This window comes from Chiroxiphia lanceolata, chromosome Z, assembly GCF_009829145.1.
Source record: "Chiroxiphia lanceolata isolate bChiLan1 chromosome Z, bChiLan1.pri, whole genome shotgun sequence".
Lineage (NCBI taxonomy): Eukaryota > Metazoa > Chordata > Aves > Passeriformes > Pipridae > Chiroxiphia > Chiroxiphia lanceolata.
The window spans coordinates 34,874,395-34,898,121 of NC_045671.1; the positions used below are offsets into that span (position 1 = coordinate 34,874,395).

Below are 23,727 nucleotides of genomic sequence, written 5' to 3' on the forward strand. Positions count from 1 at the left end.
TCATTACTTTAAAAAATGCATGACTTTCCACATAGATCTATATCGTACTACTATTTATGTATAATGTATAATATGACTTGGAATATTTTTTTTATTCCAATCAATTAATACATGACTTTTAGTCAAAACTGTGTAGTTCCAGCTATTAATAATAGATTATATTTCATTCAAAGCTTATTTTCTATTTTAAAACCTGTATGTATATAGGTGTATCTCTATATACATCTGTTTTATGTTCTGGTTCTAGATGAATGCATTAATATTAAATGCAATAAAGATTTCTAAAGATTGAATTACAGAGACAATAAAAAGCAACAAAAGGGGGTGTGTGTGCATGGTTCTTCAAGAAAATAATTCTCAAGATAGCAAAGTTTTCTTCTAAATGCCAGGTCCAAAAGACTGAAGGTGAATATATGGTAAAAATCACAAGAAATACTTGATGGATGTTTTGTACACAGTGTTCAAATCCACAGCAACCATCTTCAGGAATCACATCTTATAAAAAGGGTAGGAACAGGACAATGAGTTTCCAGCCTTTAGGTAAACTGAATCAAATCCACCCCCAAATTGAGGGCACACCGTTCTATTAAAAGCTGTAACATTCTGCAGTAGATCAAGTCTTGACTAAATGTTCTTAATCCTTTTATATGCTCAGTGTAGAAGGCATGAACACAGTGTGTACCTCAAATGTAGAACTGTCATTTAATGTTGCATTTTTAATGAGAAAAGACACCCCATGGATCGTAAATTTAATCTGTATGTACCGCTCTCATTGATATAATGTGATTTCAAATTTTTACTGAATAAATATCTTGATTTTTAATGGATGAGCCATCTAGTCCTGAATCCAGCATCAGCAGATAGCCATGACATATTATTTTACCCATTTGCTTCATGACTTAGTTGAAGTCAGAAGAACCCCATTATGGACAATTACATGATAATAAACCTATGAGGAAGTTTCTTTCCAGACCTCAATTCCACAATAGTTGGCTTTTGTTTTGAAATGTGAAACGACCTTTATAAATATTTTATCCTAATAAGAACTATCAGTAAATGACAGACATCATTATTGCCCATACAGGTAATTATTTTCCACAGATACTATCCACACTGTTACCTAATCCCGGACAGATATTTCCTGATAAACCTCCTCTGTAGCACTAATAATCTCATATTCCTCTATCCAAGTAGTCTCTAGTGCATGGTTCATAGCAATCTGCCTGTGAGACATTTTAATGTTGCTTACTGCCACAGGAAATTAGAAGTGAGACTGACAGAAGGAGAAAAGGTGGTATTAAACACCCTGTGTCTTTTATATTCTTGCTTATAAGACAGCAAAGATTGGGAAAGTACCACTCTGTTTTATCATCTCCATAACGTTCTTTGCACTAATCTATTCCAGTTTACAATTTCTTCCTTCCATATGCCTGAAGATATTTATTGCCAATCTCCTCTGTCTCTTCTGCCTAAGGTAGGTTTTCTGTGATGTTTTGATAGATTCCAAGCAGTATCTGAACTTGGTATTCACATGACAGTAAAACAGAAGATTGTGTATAGCAACATCACAGGATTTTCATAGTTAGTCAGTATCCCTTCTTAAGCAATTTGATATCTTGCAAGTGCTTTTTGGTTGCCATTGTGTGTTAAGATGTTTTCATAATGCTATACACAAGTACTTCTCAGTCTTGTTTGTGAATACATACAGTAAATTTAAAGGCCATCAGTATGTCTGAGGCTAGCAAATTATCCTTCCAGTATGCCATCTTATTCAGGTTTTTGTTTGTTGGTTTTGTTCGGGGGTTTTTTTAGGTGTAAAAAACCCAAACCAAACCAAACCAACTACAACAACAACAAAACCAACAAAAAACAACCCAACCCAAATAAAATATATTTCTTGTTTCTCTGCTGTTAAATGAGTAACATCCAGTATTTGCAATCCTTCAATTGATATGATCAGTTTGTTGCAGTGTGTGTTGTTTCGACAAAGTGTTACTTATTTCAAAGTAAAAGCTTGTCTGCCAAGGTGCTAAGGTACAGGCTAAAGACAAGGGAAGGGTTAAAACTCCCTATTTTTTCACCTACCTTATGTAAAATTTTAGAAACTTGCTTCCTTCTACCTCTTTGCATGTCGAGGTTCTTATGGACGACCTATTTCTGAAAAAGCACAAGTATTTTTCAGTACGTTTTTGTTGTTCAGAGGCCTCTCCAGATATTTCCACTAGAGCCAGAGGAGGAGTGTTGTGTAGGGAAGCGCGTGTGGCGCCCCCGCCGTGCCCCCCACACTCCCCAGAGCGCGGCACAGCGCGCTGCCAGACGCGGGGGTGCGCGCAGCCCGTGGCACAGCGCCCCGCTCCGGGAGCGTCCATCCCCGACACAGCGTTCCCCGCTGGAGCGCGCGGGCGCCGCGCCTGCTCTGGCGGAAAAAGCTGGAAGACAGCTGACTGAGCTCCTTAACTGTCCACAGAACTGATCCTGGTGTATTGTATTGGGTTCGTTGCTGTGGGGGGATTTTTGAGTTTGTTTTCCCCATTTGTCTTCCTGACTTTGCTGTTAGTTTAAGGATTTGCATTGGCTTCCCCAAAGGCTCAGCTGACCCTTCAAGACTTCTCAAGGACAATGTCCTGTAGGCACAGTGAGATCCAGACCACTGTTTCTATGGCATTAAGCTGCCAGATCACCTGCATGGGCCAATTGTTCCCGTATTGTTCTGCACAGGTCTGGTGGAACAGATTCATAAATTTCAACCCAAACTACTTTCCACTCCCCCTCAAACCAAAATGTGCTTGACCTAGCCACATGACACAAATTATATTAACAGATTGGTGGGGTATGAGCTGATAGCACTGTAATATGACAGCTCACTGAAAAGAGATCCCTAAATGTTTAGTATTGGCCCCTGCTATCTCTCTTGTTACTTTAGTCCTATTGTTTATCTACTGTTTTTATCTTGAAATGGATGCCAATTATGGATCCAGGCTATCTTATTTGTATTTTTATTATTTGGCAATTATAGAAATTAAAATCTCCTCCCAAAAGTTTCAGCAAAGCCTGTGATTAAATGTTCCACCTAGAATCTAGTATGTGGGGATACCAGCCTTCTACTTCTGTGACCTAAATTATAAAGTCATATTTTGGCATCATAGGAATACTACTGTTTCTGTCCAGATACCTTTTACCTCTACTTATTATGTTCATCACATTCAACTACATTATTCTTTAAGCTTCTTGAATTTTTTTACAAGGCAACTTTTTTCTTTATGGGATTTTTTTTTTTGTGCAACTCCAAAGTAAGTTATTCATATATATAATCACACTTATTTATTACCCTACAGAGACTTTGTATAATGTCTAGTTCACTTGCAGTCAGTAGGACATCTCATGCTTTTCTGGATTATAAGTGTTAACAGCATTAGATGTTTGTATTATTTATCTAAGACCTCAAACTTTCTTTTTCTGTTCTAACTTTTACTCTTCCCCTACAGTCTGCTCTTGGATATATGCTTCCTAATTCTGATTTCATTCAAGTTTCATAGCATAGTAATTCCGTTATTTTCAATGAAATTACACTGTTTTTCATCATCAAATGCAGAAATATCAGACCCTGAACTCCCTTTAAGATGTTTAACATACACACCATAATGGATTACTTCTCCAGTTTGTTTGGTGACTATTTCATCACACATCCTCAGAAACAGTCTAACCATTAGAAAGAATAAACTGGTAGGCCCTCATTCCCACCTTAGTTCTCACTGCATCACAAGACAGGGAGACAAGAGTTACACAGTAAACAGAGGTAGTTCTTTTAGTATTTCTTTGGAAAGTATAATTTATAATTCCTTCCATCATCCAAAGAGTGCATCAGCTGAAGTTATTTTCTTGCAATCCAAAGTACGTCGCTCAAATGATCATGGATAACAAACTCATTGGCCATAATTTTATAATGAAAGACTTACCTAAAATCAAAGCATGCTTCAACACTTCTGACAACCTCACAACAAAGTTTAGCACGTAAAGTGAAAAGTTATTTTTCCAGTGAATATGAACAGAAAATAAATGTCCACTTTCATTGAATAGTGCTTCCTAAAATTGCCTTTTCAATAGGTAATTCAAACACAAATTCACTGCAAGAATTTGGAAGATTTAGTAATGAATTCTGTACTTTGTATATGCCTTATATCTTACATTAATAGGAGCATCAATACCTTTGGCACATTACTACCAAATCTCGTAATGAAAAACAAAAGGAAATATCTCAGTGATAAGCGACATAGGGATAAAAGTTATGACCTAGTCAATTGTATTTTCAGATGAACAATTAAATTATTTTTATTGATATATATAATTTTATTAAATGGTAACAGAAGTCCATCAGGAGACTGTTTCCAGTATTTATTGTTTTAAAGTGAAGGCAGAGAAGGATCTCAAGACAGAAGGTGATCAATGTTTTCCTTTAAGTGGAAGTACAGTAATAACGGAGGTATCTTTCTCTGTATGAAAATCTGCTAGAAAACTTGTGGTACTAAGAGAAAATAGTCCTCTCTAAGTCTTATATAAAAGACATCACAAATACTTGACAAAAGTAGTATTCCTGCAGAAGTATTTCAAACAATAGAGAAAACTGAATTAGAAGATAGCAAAATAATTGGCTTCTGTTTGATACTTCAGCAGGAATTGAGGCTCTCAGTTACATACTAAAGTAAAAATGTGGGTTGTATCGTAAACCTTAATTTATAACTACGTTACAGCTTTAGTTATATAACTCTAATTATAACTATAACCTCAGTATACAACAGGACAGCCACACAGTATGTTTCCTGAGCCAGTATGGGGTGATTTGTGAACTTGAACTTAGGCAGAAATGGAAAAAATTCTCTTGCCTGACATGCACAGCTAATACTAGCAGTACAGTGATTGCTGTATATTAGTCAATTTCCCCTGCAGTTAACACTGAATTTAGGTAGGGTTCTTCACTATAGTCTTACAGAAGATTCGTGAATCTATAATAATATTTGAGGGAATTATGGAAATTTATCAGTAGGGAAAAGGATAACACGACTGGTTTCATTTGTTCTAAGAGACAGAAAAAAGAGATTTTTCAACACTTACAAAATGCTGCTTTGGACATATATAGAGAGTTGTATAGAGTGCTAAGATGATTTAAATACAAATATGAATAAAAATCAGGTATTACTCTGGTATGGGTATAATAGAGAATCAGGCTTGTCAGGGTGCTGACAATGTGCTTCCTACTTCCTAATGTGGCTGTATTTTGAATTGTGGGTTTTACCCACAATTTTTAATTTCTAATTACCTTACATAGAATCTAAATAAAAATAACTCTGAAATTTCGTTTTTGTTTTCGTGGTTATGTGTTTAAAGAGATTGCAAGAAGTTACTTTTTCACTCCAAAATAAAGAATGTTTCATGCATCGACAACTTTGAAGAGACTGGAAAATTTTCAGAAGAATCAGTGTCGAAATTTTAGGTTGGATACTGAGAAAAATTGTAGCTGTATTTTGAATTATGCCGCATATTCAAACCTCTTGTATTTATAAGGGAAAACTTTTGCCATTAATACCTTCTTATGCTAAGAAACTAGTCACAATTATGTGAGATTTATCAGGAAAAAAAATAAAAGGTGTTTAGCTCCCCCTACTGTATATTCCACTGCACACAGAAAGATGGAAAACCTGGATTTAAAGATGGAAAACCTGAATTTTGTTCTGATGGGTAAATATCAGTCAGGTAAAAGAAAAATTTAACAATAAAGAAGTTCCATTTTCAGTTTCTGGTAATGTGCTATTAACAGTGGAACCAGAGTGTTTAAGGTGTTTTCTAAGTTTTTAGTAGTCTCAAGTTTTTTGGCATTTATAGCATAATGTGCACAAGCATATATACTTCGACATGTAACAGTTTTTCAAGTCCCCTGTGCAATGATATTATTTATTGTTTGTGTATGCTTACAGTTAATTTTGTTCCATTTAGATGAAATTGGTGGATCATGGGACTTGTTAAATATTAGTGCATTCATACAACAGATGAATATAATTTACTTTTCCAAGTAGCTTTTAATAAGTTATTATTTTTTCAGACAAGTGATTTGGGATCTCCCACATACTGCAATTTCTAATAATTAATATTTGCAAATCTACTTTTGAGTTCTTTTACACTATTGTCATGGCAAGTAACAAAGAGTACTTGTAAGAATTTTATAGTCTGGTCCATATACTCATTCACATTACAAATACTTTTCACTGAATCTAACTGTTTAATCTCACAATGGCCAGATTGGTTTATAATATAATTTCTGAGTTCAAGATCATCATGATCAAAGCACTTTTGTCTGTTTATGTTCTTCGTTAAATAAGTCTTATTTTTTTCCAGGAAAAAAAATCCTGTCTTTGTGACTGAGCTTTATATGTAGTTCTGTGCTTTCATTATTTTAACAGCTGCAAAATACTAATGTGCTGGTTATCTCATTGTTATACCCATTCTCATAAAGAGTCTCTGCTGGACTCTTCACGGGTGACCTTAAGGTGGTAGTGTTGTATCAAAAAAGAAAAAAGGTAATATTCTTTAGTATGTCATATATATATTGGTACTTAGGCATAAGTTTCTCTGTGGAGTTCAAAATTCTTCTAATGAAATATTTTTTACCATTCTGATTTCCAAAATGTAGTTCAGCAAACCCCTATTTTTTGGCCTCATAACACCAAATACTGTGTGCTCTTCACTGAGGGGTGAGGTGAGTAATAGCGAGCTGGTGCAAGGGTCTTGGTTTCAATAAAAAAGGCCCAGCAACAAATGGCTTAATAAGACAACTGTTTCAAAAAGACAGATTAAGACGAGGAATATACATCTTACATCTTACATTCCAGGTGCTGGCACCCCATGTTCATGCTGCATTGGTCAGAGCACCAATGGATTTTTCCTTGTCTCAGTGCACAGAGCAGATCCTATCTTGGGGGAAAAACTCACCCTTTCAGTCATTTGAGGTCACATATAACTTCCTTACAAGAAAACAATTCTGTTTAAGGGCAAGGCCACAGAGAAGGTGTCATGGCAGTGCTGAGCAGAAGCTGCCCACAGGCTCTTCCAGCACCAGGGTGGGCTGGGCCTGTCCTGGGGCTGAGGGAGGTGTGCAGCGCAGCGCGGTGCAGCACAGCCTGAAGGCCATGCCGCCCATGTAACACCTGCCCATGGTAGTTGCAGTGTCTCCCAGCCAGGATGGATGCATTTCACCCCTTGAGCCACATACAGTTTCCCCTGTATACATTATGGTTTACAGATTACATTAATATAATCTGTAAATTATAATATATAAATTATAATATATAATTTACAGATTATATTAATAACATAAATGCTTCTCAAGTGCAACTTCCAATAGAGCAAACATGGCCGGTTCAGGTTCACCAAATGCTCAAGATTAATATCTTCCACAAGGCTCCAATACAGCATCTTCTTGCACTCTTTTCAAAGTGGTCATGTTGCTCCTTTAGGTATTTGTGGTAGTTCATGATAAAATGAACCAACTAAACCAAAATGGTTGATTTTTGGTCTCACTTTTTGACCTCATTAGAGACATAGTGCTCCAAGATTCATTTGTTTTTAACCTCAGATCATTCACAATTTTTCTCTCCCCTATGTTGTCCAGAGAAGGCCAATGAAGCTGGTGAAGGGCAAGTCATATGAGGAGCAGCTGAGGGATCTGGGATTGTTTAGCCTGGAGAAAAAGAGGCTTGGGGGAGACCTTATCACTCCCTATAACTACATGAAAGGAGGTTATAGCAAAAGATTTATCAAGTCCTAAGTTGAGGCTTCATCATATATAATACTAGAAACAGCTGACCATAGTGAGAACAGCTAGTTCTGGCAGTGAGCTGAGAGTACTGTTTGTTACTGGAATTCTATGTTATAAAATGTAGACCCTATTTACTACTGTTTGCTTGATCTCTTTTACATTCCCTTTTTGACTCCATTATCCCATTTGACTGCTTTGTTCATGTTGCATATTTTCATGCTTTAGTACCAGATCTGCTTTCTAAGACATGTGGATAGACAGCATTGAACTGTTTAGAAGAGCATTTCCTTTTTTCTCTGTTTAGTGTCTAGAACATTGAGATTCCAGTCCTAATTGATAGTAGTTGTAAGAGAAATACATATGCAATGCCCTATGTGTTAACATAGGTATTTCAACAATAGGAGTTCTTTCAGCAGGTATGTTTCCTTCTCTTTGCCATGGCAAAGCCTTCTCTTCACTCATGTAGACCCCCTCAGCATCAGAACTCAGTTCAGAGAAAACATCAGCCATGCTACACTAAATACTACAGGCTAAATTTAGCTACAAGCTAAAAACTACAGATTTAGCAGATTTACATGCATCGCTATTAGTAAAAGGTCACCATTAGTTAATAGCTCCCTTGTTACTAAGCAAATATAACTATTTTGATTCAGGATGTTGTTTCCTCAGTCAACATTTGGGATCTGTTTTGCTTCTGGCTTTTGGGTTACCTTTTAGCACCTATCATCCTCACAACCTCTAACAAGCTTTCTCTTTTGTAGGAGCATACCCAACAGACATGTTCTGTGTAATATTCTCCACGATTACTATTTTATAGGAACACTTCTAGAAACAATCTGAGTCTGTTATTGAAGAATTACAGTAAAGATTAGTTTACATTTACACATAGATTTTGTGGCCACGTGCCACCAGATGAATTTTTATGAGCTTTGATTAGTCATTGTGATATTTAGAGTTAAAATTCAGCAGAATTACAAAGGCATTGAAGTGTGCTGAATTACTTTCTGATTAAAGCCTCAGAGCTATTCATAGAGACAACATTTGAAATCAAGGTTTACCTTTGCTATAAAAACATAGTTTTTCTTATAGACTGTTACCTGTACTAGCATGAACAGTTTAATATTTCAGATTTTAAAAAAACGTTCATAACATGTTGTCTAGCCAAAAAAATGCAGCCTTTAATTGATAAACTACACTAATAGAGTCAATGTGTTTTTTTTCTTCCACTAAGAGCAAAGTCTAATCAATATTTGTCTAGCAATCCTGACTATCTAGCTCCTAAGGTAGCAATAAACAATAAATAGCAGTACAAAGTTGGTTCTAAATATTAAATGTAAATATGTTTGATGAATTAAATATTTTTTAAAATTGTATTTTACTGCCTGTTATACATCAACAGGCTGCTATTCTTAATCTCACTCAATTTTTTTGTGTATCTTCATAAAAATAAGAACACAGCTACAGAGTGGTAATTGCAAAGCACTTGGCTGTAGACTCCACTTAACACAAACAGATTTACGTACATGAATAGAAGTGAAATTATCTTTTTAGATGTTTTGCTAAGTAAGTACAGGCTGCAAAGCCAAAAGCCAGTGGAAAAGGCCTTGTCTTTCTAACAGTTTATCTCATGTCTAGATATTGGACAATTGCAATACCTGACTGCTGATCTTAAAGGCAGATGTATTGTAGAAAAACAAAAAGGAGTCTACATATAGAAATGCCAGTGGGAGAGTTGAAAAAGCAGACAGTCATTGTCAATCTGAAAATACCTTTTTTTTCCTTAGGATAATTCTAGATATAAAGAACCGTGGTCAGTAAATTATAAAATATCAGATAATTACAGATGGATTGGCAGTCAATACTACTTACTACATAGAAAGAAAGATTATTTCATAAACCTGCTGTACATATCGTAAATGTTATATGCATGCAAAAAATGTCACTTGCCAACCCACTGCCTCGGGTGTCAGGTAAGGGGTCTCCCAGCTTTGAGGGGTAACCTTCAGAGGCATCCTTGCCCAAGTGGGGATGGCCACTGCACAGCCAGCTGCTGTGAAGGGAGAGCTCAACAGGCCCTGATGGTTGCATATATTTGTAGTGTAAAGTGGCTGATTCACAGTCAGATTTTCTACTACGTTCATGCAGTTTTGGCTGCTTATCAGCCCAGTCTCCAGCCAAACCATTTTTGGAGGGTGTTTGGTGCTGAATTTTCACTGATAACATTACACAATAGGATTAAATCTGTTTAGACCTACCTGCTGAGAATCTGCCCAAACCAAAGTTTGGTTAGCTTAAACAGGAGGAGTGCATTCGTCACACTATGTAGATTGAGGTTATTTCACAGGATCATGACTCTCTGCATCACAGTGTAGTCTCCTATTGCTGTTGGGGATCAGTGTAACCCCTTTCATAAACACATGGAGCTCCAATTCCTAACAAATTATTTTTACTCCTGCTGCTGGAAACAGATTTCAGTATCTGGCTGCTTGAATGGCTGAGGGGCTTCTTTTGCTGTTCCAGCCTGTGTTTGTTCATGGGCTATTTATTCACCACATGGGGGACATAGGACTTCATCAGGACTCTCTGCTCCAGGTCCCTGTCTAGTATATTCTTTTGAATCCATTTCTAAGGTATTTTATCAGAACTTTTAATTGGTATTTGTTTTCTTTGAACCTAGATTATTTACTTGGATCAATAGAGTTAGCTGTCCGATATTAGCCAAATATTGTCTAAATCTCCAATTCAGGAGCTTTTTCCTGTTCAAGAAAATGCATGAACACAGTTGAGCACATTGATTTCATTAGTGCTTGCATTCCCTTTTTCGTAGTACAGGAAGGCATTTTTTTGTTTTGTAGTAAATCACAGTAGCAGCATCAACATGAATAATAACTTTTATCAATTTGAGTCAAAAAAGGAATATCTCTTATTACCAGACATGAGGAAAAAAAAAGTTGAACAGTTATTATTACCTACCTGAAAAATAAGCATCATTCTCAATGTTATAGCTCTTGTTTTTCAAAAAAATTAAGTGATAATCTGTCAGTTACCTTGATTAGTAAAACCTAAAGTTACAAAGAAAATCTAGCAGTAAAGAAAGACTGAAATATGATGGAAGACTGTTAAGCAAATATGGCATGCCTTCTCTCGTGTTTCCTCAGGAGTTTTTGAAAGGTCTCAGGGAACAATTGATCTTGGATCAATGAGCATCACTGTAATATTCACAATGATGTCATGTTGGGACAGCAAAAGAGGGCTTCAGGACAAGAGCCATTTCATTCAAAGCACTTTTCAAGTACTTTGATTCATTCCTGCCTTACTGCTCATTCCCACTCTTCTCAAGATCGCGTCATTGCACACCTCTACATCCGTCTTCACAGCTCTAGCTTTGCTTTCTCTCTTTCTTTTTTATTTTCTTTTTTTTTTTCCTTTTCTAAATGACACCATCACTTGAGAAACATCTAGCTCCTGTTTAGTACTCATTGCAGGATGTTCTCATATTATACTCTTTGGAATATGTGCTGAGTCATTAGCAGGATAAGCTCTTAACTGTAAGGGCAACAGTATGCACCTCATTGTCAAAAAACTTTTTTCATAAAAAATCAGGCTGTTACTGCTGTTTACTTTATATATGTTTTGTAAATTGTATTTCTAGGTTTGCTTTGTTCTTCTGACCTTGTCTCAGTTTGAACAGACTGGAATGTTTGCTAAAGAGGATGAGTTATGTGACCATCCAAACTCCTCTCTCTCAGCAATTGTGAATTCAAAATTAAGAGGGCTTTAATCGAGGAAGTGTGAAAAAAAACCACACCAGAAGAAATAACAACCCTTTATTAAAAGATATATGTATGTTGGCAAGAACAGTAACAGAGCACAAAAAAATAACTAGACAATAGTCCTGTACCCAGAAGTCCCCTTCAAACAAAAGAAATACTTCTCTGTCTTTAGCACAGCTCTGATCACGGTCGGCAGGGGGCGCTGTTGGATCGCTGGAGGTGCAGAGCCTGCAGTGCTCTGTGTTGACCTGCAGGGGGCGCTGTTGGGCTCTGGTGGTCACTGCGCGGGAAGGGGGTCTGGGGGCGGTCTCGGATTGTGGGAGAAGCCAAAAAGAAAATGGAGACCCTTCCCCCAATGGGAGAAGGGCAGAAGGAAAGAACAGTCCATCCCCACGGGACTCACCGTTGTTCTCAGATGACGGTGTTTCAAGGCTCCTCCTCTCCCAGTGAGCACACAACTCTCTGATGAAAAACTCAGTAGGTCCCAGCTGGAGTCATGAGGCAGCGTGCGAGCCGACTGAGGTCGGTGGTCAGGCCTCACCAGGACGAAAGGCCAGAAAGACCAGCTTCCAGGCCTTTTTTCCAAAAAATACCTGGACACAGACCCTGTCTCCATCCCAGAGAGAGAACTCCGCAGTCTGATCTCTCCCCTCAGAGAAGAGCCAGCCACCCCCTCCCAAAACTGCTCCCCTCTCCCCCCAGCCTCTGATGGGTCCATTCGTTAGGAATGCGGTCTGGCCAGCTAGATTCTTTTGTAAGGCTAATTGACCCCCTTCCCCCTACTCACTCCGTTTTCTTACAGTGAAGCAGGGGAAGAAAAATTCCCCTATTGGATTTATAACCTATAACAGACCTGGATAAAAATACAGTGGGCAGTAGCTACTTTCTCAATTAGCATTTTCTTTTCAGAAATAATTACACTTTCATTACTAATTGCTCTGTTCCAGCGGATATCCATTTGCCTCTGATATCCAGATAACAAATTACATGTTTAAGGATTTTTTTTTAAAGATATATGGCAGTTGTGGCTTAGAGATGGTATTCTGTATTTTAGTCCTCCCACTAAAAAAACCAAAACACACACCACTTCTCCCCTACCTCCAACTGGACACACAAAGACAAAGATCACAAGTTGAGATAAGAACAATTTACTGGAAAAAGCAATGAGATAAGAAAATGAGCAGTAACAGCAATAATATTAATTAAAAAAAAGTGTACAAAAGGGAGAGTCATTCACATAAAAAAAAGCTCACCACAGACTTTGTGACAATAAACAACACTGCATGGGTCTTCCTGCCATATTTTCTCTACCAGATGGGACCCCTTCTTGCTGGAAGAGAGTCCCTTCTTCTCACCCTGTCAATGACAGGAGGTGGTAAAAAGAACCTGTGTGTCCTAGCCATGCCCCCTTCTGGCTACTGCAAAAAATTAACCCTGTCTTGGCTGGAACCAGGACAATGGCCAATAAAAACAATATTTTGAATTTTTGTTTAGTTTTCAAGATTGAGAATCATACGTGTCTTACACTATCCCAATAATCATACAGGCACTGGCAGTGCCTGCGCAACTTGGGGCGGAAAGAGATAAGGGAGTTGGGAATGAAGGAGTGAAGTTGAGGTGGGAAGAAAAGGGAGCGGGTAGGTAAGTGTCTTTGATTCTCATCATCAAACACTTTTTAACTGGCAGCAAATTAATCTTCCTCAAGTCAAGTCTGTTTTGCTTATGATAGTAATTAGCAAGCTGTTGCTCTGTCTTTATCTCAGCCTATGGGCATTTCTATCTTGTTTTCTTTTTGCTTGTCCCGTGGAAGAGTGGTGAAAGAGCAACTGGGTTGGATACACGTCTGGTAGCCAGCCAAAGTCAACACACCAGATACAGCATGTGCCATGTTAGGCCATATGCCACAGCAGAACTTGCGCCTTAATTATACTTTTCAGGTGGTAATGTAAAATGAGCAGGCACTATATGCAACAACTAAATAATTAAAATAATGGCTAAAAATTCCAGCATCACCATGTCATTATACCTTCAAACTGCATCAGACAGAGTGTCAGCATGGTTTGTATCTCTAACCTTGTGGGTTGGACATCTGAATTTGCAGACTATCAGTTGGTGCTCAGTAATGTAAACAAAGTTATCTATTAATAAAGTCACATAGAATAAAATATGTACGTATTTTACATATGTAAAATACAAAAAATACTAAAATGTTTTTCATGCAGTGAATGTATATTCAGTAGTTAACACATGTTGGAGAACACACAGAAACACCATCCCTATAATTACAGAATCATAGAATACTTTGAGTTGGAAGCCATGGACATGGTTGCTTGCTCCAGGCTGCAAGTGCACATTACCATGTCATGTCCAGCTTCGCATCCACCAGCACCTCCAAATACTTCTCCTCAGGGCTGGTCTCAATCCATTCTCTTCTCAGCCTGTAGCTGTGCTTGGGATTGCATTGAATTGGTTTCCTGTTTGATAGTCTTCTCTGCCAGTATAAAGATTTATTTATGACTTCTCTAGAAAAAATTAAAATTGGGTGTTGGAGCTGAAAGCAGGAGAAAATGGAATAAAATTATGCTGAGGAGAACAGTGGAAAAATGTGTGAGAAAAGAACTATCTACTTCCAGATTGAGACATTACTGGCAGTGAATTCCAGGGGAAAAAAATTACATGTTGATCAAAAATATCTGTATAGGCAATTCTTAGGTACCATCAAATAAATACCATCTTAGAACAAGGACATTTTATTCTGTACTCCTACTCCTATACTTCTCTACTCTTAATCTCATATTTCTATACTCCCACTGCTTCATTCCGTGTCCCTTCCTACCTCTACATGCACTGAATGTGATGCTGGATTTTGCCCTTTAACATTTTTCAAACAATGAACCTAAGATCGGCTGGCTGTCAGACTGCTTCTCTTTCTGAGTCAGCCTAGTGTTTCTGTGACTTTATATGTCACTGTTGTGACAGTGTTTGTCCTTGCCTACAGTTGTGAAAAGCACTATTTTGGGGGGAAAATGGGATGTTTCTTTTGGTGTTTTCTAAATGCTATCAACTATATATACATTTCAGTTAATTGCTAAATTTCCTATAGGACTATCATCTTGAGAAAGTTCAAGCAGCATTGCAGAATCTTTAGTGAGTTGAGAATTTTCTTACTGTCAGTGATGAAGTTTCCTTATCTGATTTTTATTCAGTTTTTAATATGGATTATATAGAATAATGCCAGCATTTGCTTCTGAAAAACTTCACTCCTCTGAGACTCTTGAACAATAATATTAAAATGTTACTATAATATTTTTACTTCATCTCAACTGCCTCATCAAGTCAAGTGAATCCAACATGGTTTTTCCAGGCTCTTTTAAATAGTTAACACATATTAAATGGATGTCATCTGACCTCTGGAGGAGCATCAAAGATTTGCGGTAAATAAAAAGAAGGTAAATCTTCCCTGTAGCAGAGGTAATAACCAGAACATTAGTTATTATATGAAGAAAACTGATACTCTAGTAAAGAACTTTTTTGCTGTCATTTTATCTTTTTTCCTTCTGCAAAACAGTACCACTGAACTCACATAAATGGCTTTCCACGAAGTGTAAGGCAAAGATAAAGACTACTGATGCCTTAAGGTCCATCTGGTTTTTTGATTTTTCTAATTTTTTTAAGTTTTATAAGTAGTTATACAGTAGAAGTAGATTTAGAAGCAGCAGCATTTCATTCCCTTACCACTAGCACAGAAACTCTCCAAACCTATTACGCCATTCCATGCTCCCCATATCAATTCTACCCCCTGAATTCCAGTAGTCATGTTTAGTCTCACTCTAAGATAGGCCTGTTCTGTTTGGAGAATGCTTGTACCTTGGCCTAAACTGCAGAGTACAGTCAAACTCTGGGTAACTGTGTGCCCCCTGCCCCTTGAAGAAGATGCAGATTGATGAAGAGAGGGTCTCAGGGACCCCAGCCCCAGTTCCCAATGGGTGTGACTGAGGGTGGTCCAGGGCAAAAGCCAGAGGGAGGATAAAACCTCAGATTGGACAAGCAGTATTATAAATTGTAACGTGTACAGAGGGACGGGCGGGCGCATCTTGTAATCTTATGCCTAGGCACAAATTAAAACCCTTTCTTTATCTCACCTTTGAAACTAATTTGCCTCAGAGTTTTTTTCTCCCTGAATTTTCTTTAGGTATCACTACAACAGAAGAGGTATTTCTTGCATTAAACAGTCTTCATGGGGGTTTATTATTTTTGACTGAGGAAGCAGAGGAAAATTCAGCACCAAAATCATGATTCTACTCAGAATAAGAAATACTCCATGACACAATTAGATGCTTTTATAATGCTTAACTCAAACTTGCACCTCAGGAGGCAGTCCTAGGAGTCATCATTGATACCTCTTTGAAATCATCAGCCAAGTATGCATTAGCAGATGAAAACGTAACAGGATGTTGGCAAATCACCAAAAGGGTGCTGAAAACAGATCAGAGGCATCTGCTTGAGTTTAAATATCAATGAGTCTGTGTTTTGTGGGTACTATGTCCAGCTTAGTTTTCTCCATTGCAGGAAGTATGTAGAGGAGTTAGAGAAAGCTCAGAGAATGGATAACTGAAACAGTCACATAGTGGAGCAGCTGCTCTGCAAGAAAAAATTAGAAGACAAGTTAATTTATTGAACTTTTAGTTCTCTCTTTTTGAAAGAAACTTGTATCTAGAAGTCTAAAATGGTCTCCGGATTACCATGATAGAAAAGCTCAAAAGTATACAAAAAATCCCGAGTCAGAGCAAGCTTCCTTTAATGTCACATGGGCACTTGCTATTAGCAGAACAAGAATTCAATATTGTCCTGGTTCTGGCCAGGACAGGGTTAATTTTTGCAGTAAACAGGGGGTGTGGCTAGGACCTAGGGGTTATTGTATACCATCTCACCTCATTTTCTGGGGATGAGGGGATGGGGTCCCTTCCAGGTCAGGTAGTATGGCAGTAGTGGGGTATTGTCAGGAGGTCTCTGTGTGGTGAGCAATTGCATTTGAATTATTCTTCTCTGGTACACTTGTTATTAATACTGTTGCTGTTACCATTCATTTTCTTATTTCATTTGCTGCTTCCAGTAAATTGTTCCTGTCTCAACCTGTGATCTTTACCTTTTGTGTCTCTAATTCTTCTCTCTATCCTGCTGAAGGGGGAGGGAAGGGGTGAGTGAGTGGCATGTGGTTTGGAGTGGGAACACTAAACTGGGGAATACCATTTCTAAACCATGACAAAGATATATTGAGTAAAATGTCAGAAATGATTAAACCAGTAATGATGCAAAGCTGAACAGGAGGAATCCAAATATTATTATAATCATGTGCTAAATAATTGATAAACCAATTTCATTGACTTAATCCAATCTTACCCTCTATAGCAAAGTACAGGTCTGGCAATGAAAGTCATATCAGAACATTTTCTGCCTGTGCTGCTAGTTGCCTTTGCTTGATCTTCTTCAAGTCGCAGTGCATGGGCATTCAGAGGGGATACCTGGCTGTTCAGCAGCAGTGCCAACTACGCTAGCTCTCTCGGTGTCTTGGTTCGTGACAGTGCCTGGGAGATGTTTTTTCCAGAAAATTCTATGCTCTTCAGGCATTAGTATCTCCTTGAAATACCATCTTATACATTAATATTACTAATGTGGAATGAGAATAGACAATATTCCTCCTTTCAAATTCTATTTGAAAGTATACATTTTTATATATATGTATGTTATTCTACGTGAATGAGTGTGTTGTAATCCATATATTTAACCAGCAGATAAAAAGCACATCTCTTGATATGAGCCATCGATATCTCTCTCTCTTGAAAGAGCCATTGACCACTACCCTCTGGATGTGACCATCCAACCACTTTCTTATTCATCTAACAGTCCACTCATCAAATCCATCTCTCTCCAATTTAGTGAGAAGGATGTTGTGGAGGACCATCACAAATGCTTTACAGAAGTTCAGGTAAGTGACGTCTGCAGCCCTTCCCTTGTCCACTGATGTAATCACTCTACCATAGAAGGTCACTAGGTTGGTCAGGCAAGACTTGCCTTTGATGAAACTGTGCTGGGCTGTCTCAAATCACTTCCCTGTCCCCCATGTGCCTTTGCGTAACTCCTGGGAGTATTTTCCCAGGCGCAGAGGGGAGGCTGACAGGTTGGATGTTCCCAGGATCCTCCTTTCTATGCTTTTAAAGATAGATACAATGTTTCCCTTTTTCTAGTCACCCAGGAATTCACCCAAATGCTATTACTTCAACACGGATGATGGACAAAGGAGGTCTCAGTGCCCCGAGCTGGAGGACCATGACTGCAAGAATGATCAACTCCCAGTTGAACCTGAAATTGTGCAGGATCTGCTATTCCAGCTGGACCTCTACAAATTTATGGGGCCTGATGGGTTTCATCTCAGAATCCTCAAAGATCTGGCTGACGTCATCACAAAAGCTCTTACAATGATTTTTGAGCAGTCTTAGGAATCCAGAGAGGTCCCAGGTGACTGGAAGCTGGCAAATGTTGTGCAATTTTCAAGAAGAGCAAGAAGGAGGACCCTGGAAACTACAGGCCTGTCAGTCTCACTTCAGTGCCTGGTAAAATTATGGAGAAGATTATTCCGGGAAGTACTGAAAAACATCTGAAAGACAACACAGTCACTGGTCACAGCCAGCACAGCTTCATAACAGGAAAGTCCTGCTTATCCAACCTGATTTCCTTTTATGTAACTCACCTAGTTGATCAAGAGAAGCCAGTTGATGTAATTTTTTGGATTTCAGTAAAGCTTTCAATATGGTCTCTCACAGGATCCTTCTGGACAAACTCTCCAGCACACAGCTGGATAAACACATCATGAGCAGTTGGCTTGTGAGTTGAGCACAGAGAGTAATAGTGAACGAGGTGACATCAGACTGGTGACCTGTCACTAGTTGGGTTCCACAGGGCTCCATCTTGGGCCCTGTCCTCTTCAACATCTTCATAAATGACTTGGACGCAGGACTGGAAGGGATACTGAGCAAGTTTGCAGATGACAAAACACTCAGAGGAGCTGTTGACTCCCTGGAAAGCAGGGAGGCCCTGCAGAGAGACCTCAACAAATTAGAGGACTGGGCAATCACCAAGCAGATGAAGTTCAACAAGGGCACATGATGGATTCTGCACCTGGGTTGGGGCAACTCTGGACATCTGTATAGACCGGGGAATGAGATGCTGAAAAGCAGTGCTGTGGAAAGGGACCTGGTGGTCCTGGTTGACGGCAAGTTGAATATGAGTCAGCAGTGCCCTGGCAGCCAGGAGGGTCAATCGTGTCCGGGGGGGCATCAGGCAAAGCATCGCCAGCCGATTGAGGGAGGGGATTGTCCCACTCTGCTCTGCACTGGGGTGGCCTCACCTTGAACATTGTGTGCAGTTTGGGGCACCGCAATATAGGAAAGATATTAAGCTCTTAGAGAGTGTCCAAAGGAGGGCAACGAAGATGGTGGAGGGCCTTGAGGGGAAGCCGTATGAGGAGTGGTTGAGGTCACCTAGTGTGTTCAGCCTGGAGAAGAGGAGACTGAGGGGAGACCTCATTGCAGTCACAACTTCCTTGTGAGGGAAAGAGGAGCGGGAGGCACTGATCTCTTCTCTGTGGTGACCAGGACTCAAGGGAATGGCCTGAAGTTGTGTCAGGGGAGGTTTAGGATATTAGAAAGAGGTTCTTCACCCAGAGAGTGGTTGGGCACTGGAACAGGCTCACCAGGGATGTGATCACAGGACCAAGCCTGATAAGAGTTCAAGAAGCATTTGGATGATACTCTCAGGGACATGGTGTGACTCTTGGGGATGTTCCTGTGCAGGGCTAAGAGTTGGACTTGATGATCCTTGTGGGTCCCTTCCAACTCAGCATATTCTGGGATTTTGTGATTCTGTGAGTTTTCAAAGTGTCATGGAGAGTGGCTTGGCAACTGCATCAGCCAATTGCCTCAGGACTCTGGGATGCATCCCATTGGATCCCATTGGCTTACGTACATTCAGGTTCCTCAGGTGCTCACAAACCTGATTTTTACTTACAGTGGGAGAAACTTTGCTCCCCCAGTCCCCCACCTGCTGTCTATCCACTCAAGAAGTGTGGGAAGAGAGGTTGCCATTGAAGACTGAGGCAAAAAAGGTGTTGAGTATCTCAGCCTTCTCCTCATCCAGTTTTCCAGTGCCGTTTATCGAAGGGGTACACACCTCTTCTGACCTTTCTCTTCTGGTTAACATGCCTGTAGAAGCCCTTCTTGTTATTCTTTGCATCCCTTGACAGCTTCATTTCTTAGCTTTGCTTTTGTCTTCCTCAACCCATCCCTACACAACTGAATTTCATCTCTATGAATTTCCCAGGTCACCTGTCCTTGTTTCCACTGCTATCTCTTGTCTTCCTTACCCAACTTCTTGCTCCTGAGGATCGCTAGCTCTTGTGCTCTATGACAGACTTCCCTAAAGATCTGTCAGCTCTGTTCCAGTCTCTTGTCCCTGGGGGCAGTCTTCTAGGGTTGGACAGTCACATCGAGAGAGTAGTGGTCAATGGCTTAGAGTCCCAGTCGACATCAGTGACAAACAGTGTTTCTCATGAGTCTGTATTGGGACCAGTATTATTTAATATCTTAATTAATGATATAAACAAAGAAGTCAAGTGCAACCTCAGCAAATTTGCTGGTGACACCAAGCTGTGTGGTGCAGTTGACACACGTGAAGGATGGGATACCATCCAGAGGACCTGGACGAGCTCAAGAAGTGGGCCCATGGGAACCTCGAGTTTAAAAAGATCAAGTGCAAGGTGCTGTGCCTGGGTCTGGGCAACCCCTTGTATCAATACAGGCTGGGGGATGAACAGATCTAGAGCAGATCTGCTGAGAAGGACTTGGGATGCTGGTGGATGAAAGGCTGGACATGAGCTGGCAACGTGTATTTGCAGCCCAGAAAGCCAATCGTATTCTGGGCTGCATCAAAAGCAGTGTGGCCAGCAGATCTCAAGGGAGTGGATTCTGCCCCTCTACCCCACCTGCAGTGCTGCATCCACCCCCAGCGTCCCCAGCACAGGAAGGACATTGACTTGTTGGAGTGAGTCCAGAGGATGCCACCAAGAAGGAGGGACTACCTCTCCTATGGGGAAAAGCTGAGAGAATTTGAATAGTTCAGTCTAGAATAGAGAAGGCTTAGGGGTGACCTAATTGTGGCCTTCCAGTTCCTGAAGAGAGCCCACAAGAGAGCTGGAGAGGAACTATTTACAAGGGCATATAGTGACAGGACAAGGGGGAATGGCTTCAAACTAAAGGAGGGTAGGTTTAGAGTAGAATAATTTCTACTTTGTATTATATTAGGAAGAACTTTGGTGTGAGGGTGGTGAAGCACTGGAACAGGTTGCCAAGAGAAGTGGGATACCCCATCCCTGGCAGCATTCAAGGCCAGGTTGGATGGCACTCTGAGCAACCTGGTCTAGTGGAAGCTGTCCCTGCTCATGTCAGGGCATTTGGAACTAGACAATCTTTAAGATCCCTTCCAACACAGGCTATTCTATGATTCTGTGATATCTGAAAGTTACTCTACTGAAAACACATTTTCTATTGTTCTTCAGCATTGTTTTTCAAAATTAGTATATATGTCAAAATTACTATATAGTAATTACTACTGTTACTGTAACTTACTCTGGCAGCTGAAGCTGTGCAGGTTGGCATAGTGAATCAGAACAGCATGAGTAACTCTGTGCAATGACACCTATGAAATGGTTCCCAAGCTAGAAGAAAAATTAGGATCTTGAACAGTTAGATAGAAGTGCATTATTTTCCTGGACATAAAATTTTCCTACTTAATTTCAGCAGGAAAAAATATATTATTTCACATATGTTATTTTACATATTTAATTTACATTCTTATATATACAACTGTATAGAATTACATATCCTACATATTTTATCCTATATACATTGCTATATATTTTATCCTATATACATTGGTATATATTGTATATATAACGTCTTATTTAAGATATCATATATACATAAACACACAATGCATAATGTTGTTATTTTTGTTTATACTATTGTTCTATATCTTCCCCACTCAGTATTTACTCATTTCCTAACTTTGGGGCATTCAATTTTCTGAGTGTTTTTTTCAGTGTTGTTTCTTGTTACAGTTATAACTTTCAGAATTGATCTAGATAGCTTTCAGTACAACTTTTGTGGGAATAATGATTTATTTCCAAAGACTTTTGCTGCTAAATGGTTGATTTGATAAACAGCAATTTTGAAAAACAGAAAATAAATAAAGAAGACAGTGAATGAGAAGAAGAGATAAAAAGGAAAAGTATTCTGTATATATCTGACAGTGAAATAGATAAAAACAGTAAACTTTTGAGAACAAAAAGCAAGCCAGTGGTAGAGAAATGAGGGAAAAAAGTCCTACTTCCAGTGAACAAATTCTGCTTTGCATTCAGGCTTCATTACATGGACTTGGAGCTCCTAAGTCTACTAAAAGGAATGCTAATCCATGGAATGGAGGGCATGGCTCGCTATTGCAAGGAGAAAAGAACTAAATCTATTGGCTTATGTCCAAGTAAAAAGTATTTTGTACTTACCTCTTGGACAACTTTCCTTTTTCCTTTCAGGTTTTTCAAAGCATATCTCCTTACCACTGCTTCAGTTTTTGGTGCCAGTTCCATGTTTCAAGAGGTTTTGTACAATCGATTATTATCAGAAAAACTCCTATTTTCAGACCAAGTGTCATATTTCATACCTCTTTGGGTTTGTTGCTGTGAAAACAATGACACTTCTCTTTTCAACCTGGTGTGCCTTTGGGTTGCCCTGAGGCAGTCATTCAGATTCTGAAGTTTGTTTCACACATTTTGTGTGTGTTGAATGGTCAGTCCTGTTACAGTATAATGCAAATAATAACACTGGGAACTTGTCTTATGCAATCATGAGCTTCCAATAAAAATATGATAAAGCTGTCTACTGATGACAGAATGCAATAACTATTTCCTCCATGCCTTAAGCAGAAGATTAATGGGCTCTACCAATACATCTTTGCTTGATGAACCTTGCCCCCTAGCAACAAAGGGGCCCCCCCTCAGGCTTCTGGACAAAAGGTACACAAAACTGTCCTACCAGCAGCTCTTAAAACCTGACAAATAGTTGTAGAAATTTAGGGTTTGTCCTTTTTGCACTTAGCACTCCACCCCACTGGCATTCTGCAGAACAGAGGAAAATTGTTACCTATTTAGTCTTGGAATCAGACAGCTATTTAGTCTTGGAAGTAGACTTTAAAAGGCTAGAAAGGGAAGTTAAAAAAAAAAAGGACAAAATGTGAAGTTGCTCCTTTAACACATCCTTACTAGGCAGTAAGGGATGATATGGAAGAATATTAATCAAGTAGGATGCCTTCTAGAAATCCCCATAAAGCAAAGAGAAAATATCTGCTGCCCACCCACTGGGCACAAGGGTAAAGTGCACAGCCCTTTTTTTTATCTCCCTGATGCCTCTCTAATGTTGGCTATGGTGTGAGACTGTCATGTTAAATCAGATGAAAAAAAATTAGTATACATTAAACAAAAACGCAAACAAAATCCAAAGAGCATATGGTCTAGAAAGATACAGGAAGGAAACAGTGAGAACAAAAACTGGTTTAACAAATTCAGCAGACTAATAGATGGTGAAGATGACATAATTTGCTAAGTGACAGAATTAGGTCTGTTTTAGGACTGTTCTCTACATCAGATACATCTGATATCTCACCAAATCACTTTATGTTTTTACAGCTCTAAAACAAAGGGAAATGCCTCTCACTGTAGAAGGAAGTAGTGATTATAGTTGCAAAAACAATATATACGATATATTACAAAAGAAATGAGATCTCTAGCCAAAGAGAAAACAAAACTACAGCAAAAATTATGTTGTGTCTGGGGTGTTCTTGCTTCTCATTGGGTCCTGCAGAGTCTCTGGGTGATTGGCCACCCCCGGCCAGCCAATGCTGCAGGACTGCCACCCTTTGGTAGGCAGAAGGGCAGTGCCCCTTTCCAGCTCATTGCCAAGGGCTCCAGCCTTTTTCCACCAGCCAGGGCACAACCTGCAGTTTGTACACCAATCTGGGTGTGTTCTGCAACAAATTTGTGGG

At 39.2% G+C, this 23,727-nt stretch overlaps 1 long non-coding RNA gene across 1 annotated transcript; it reads right to left on the reverse strand.

Moving 5' to 3' along the window:
* Window positions 1-15,384: 15,384 nt before the first annotated feature.
* LOC116781251 lies at window positions 15,385-22,359 on the reverse strand. Its single transcript, XR_004354831.1, has 3 exons — window positions 22,193-22,359; window positions 21,261-21,349; window positions 15,385-16,758 (listed from the first exon to the last, which is right to left on the reverse strand). It is a non-coding gene; the product is annotated as an uncharacterized LOC116781251 (long non-coding RNA).
* Window positions 22,360-23,727: the final 1,368 nt, after the last annotated feature.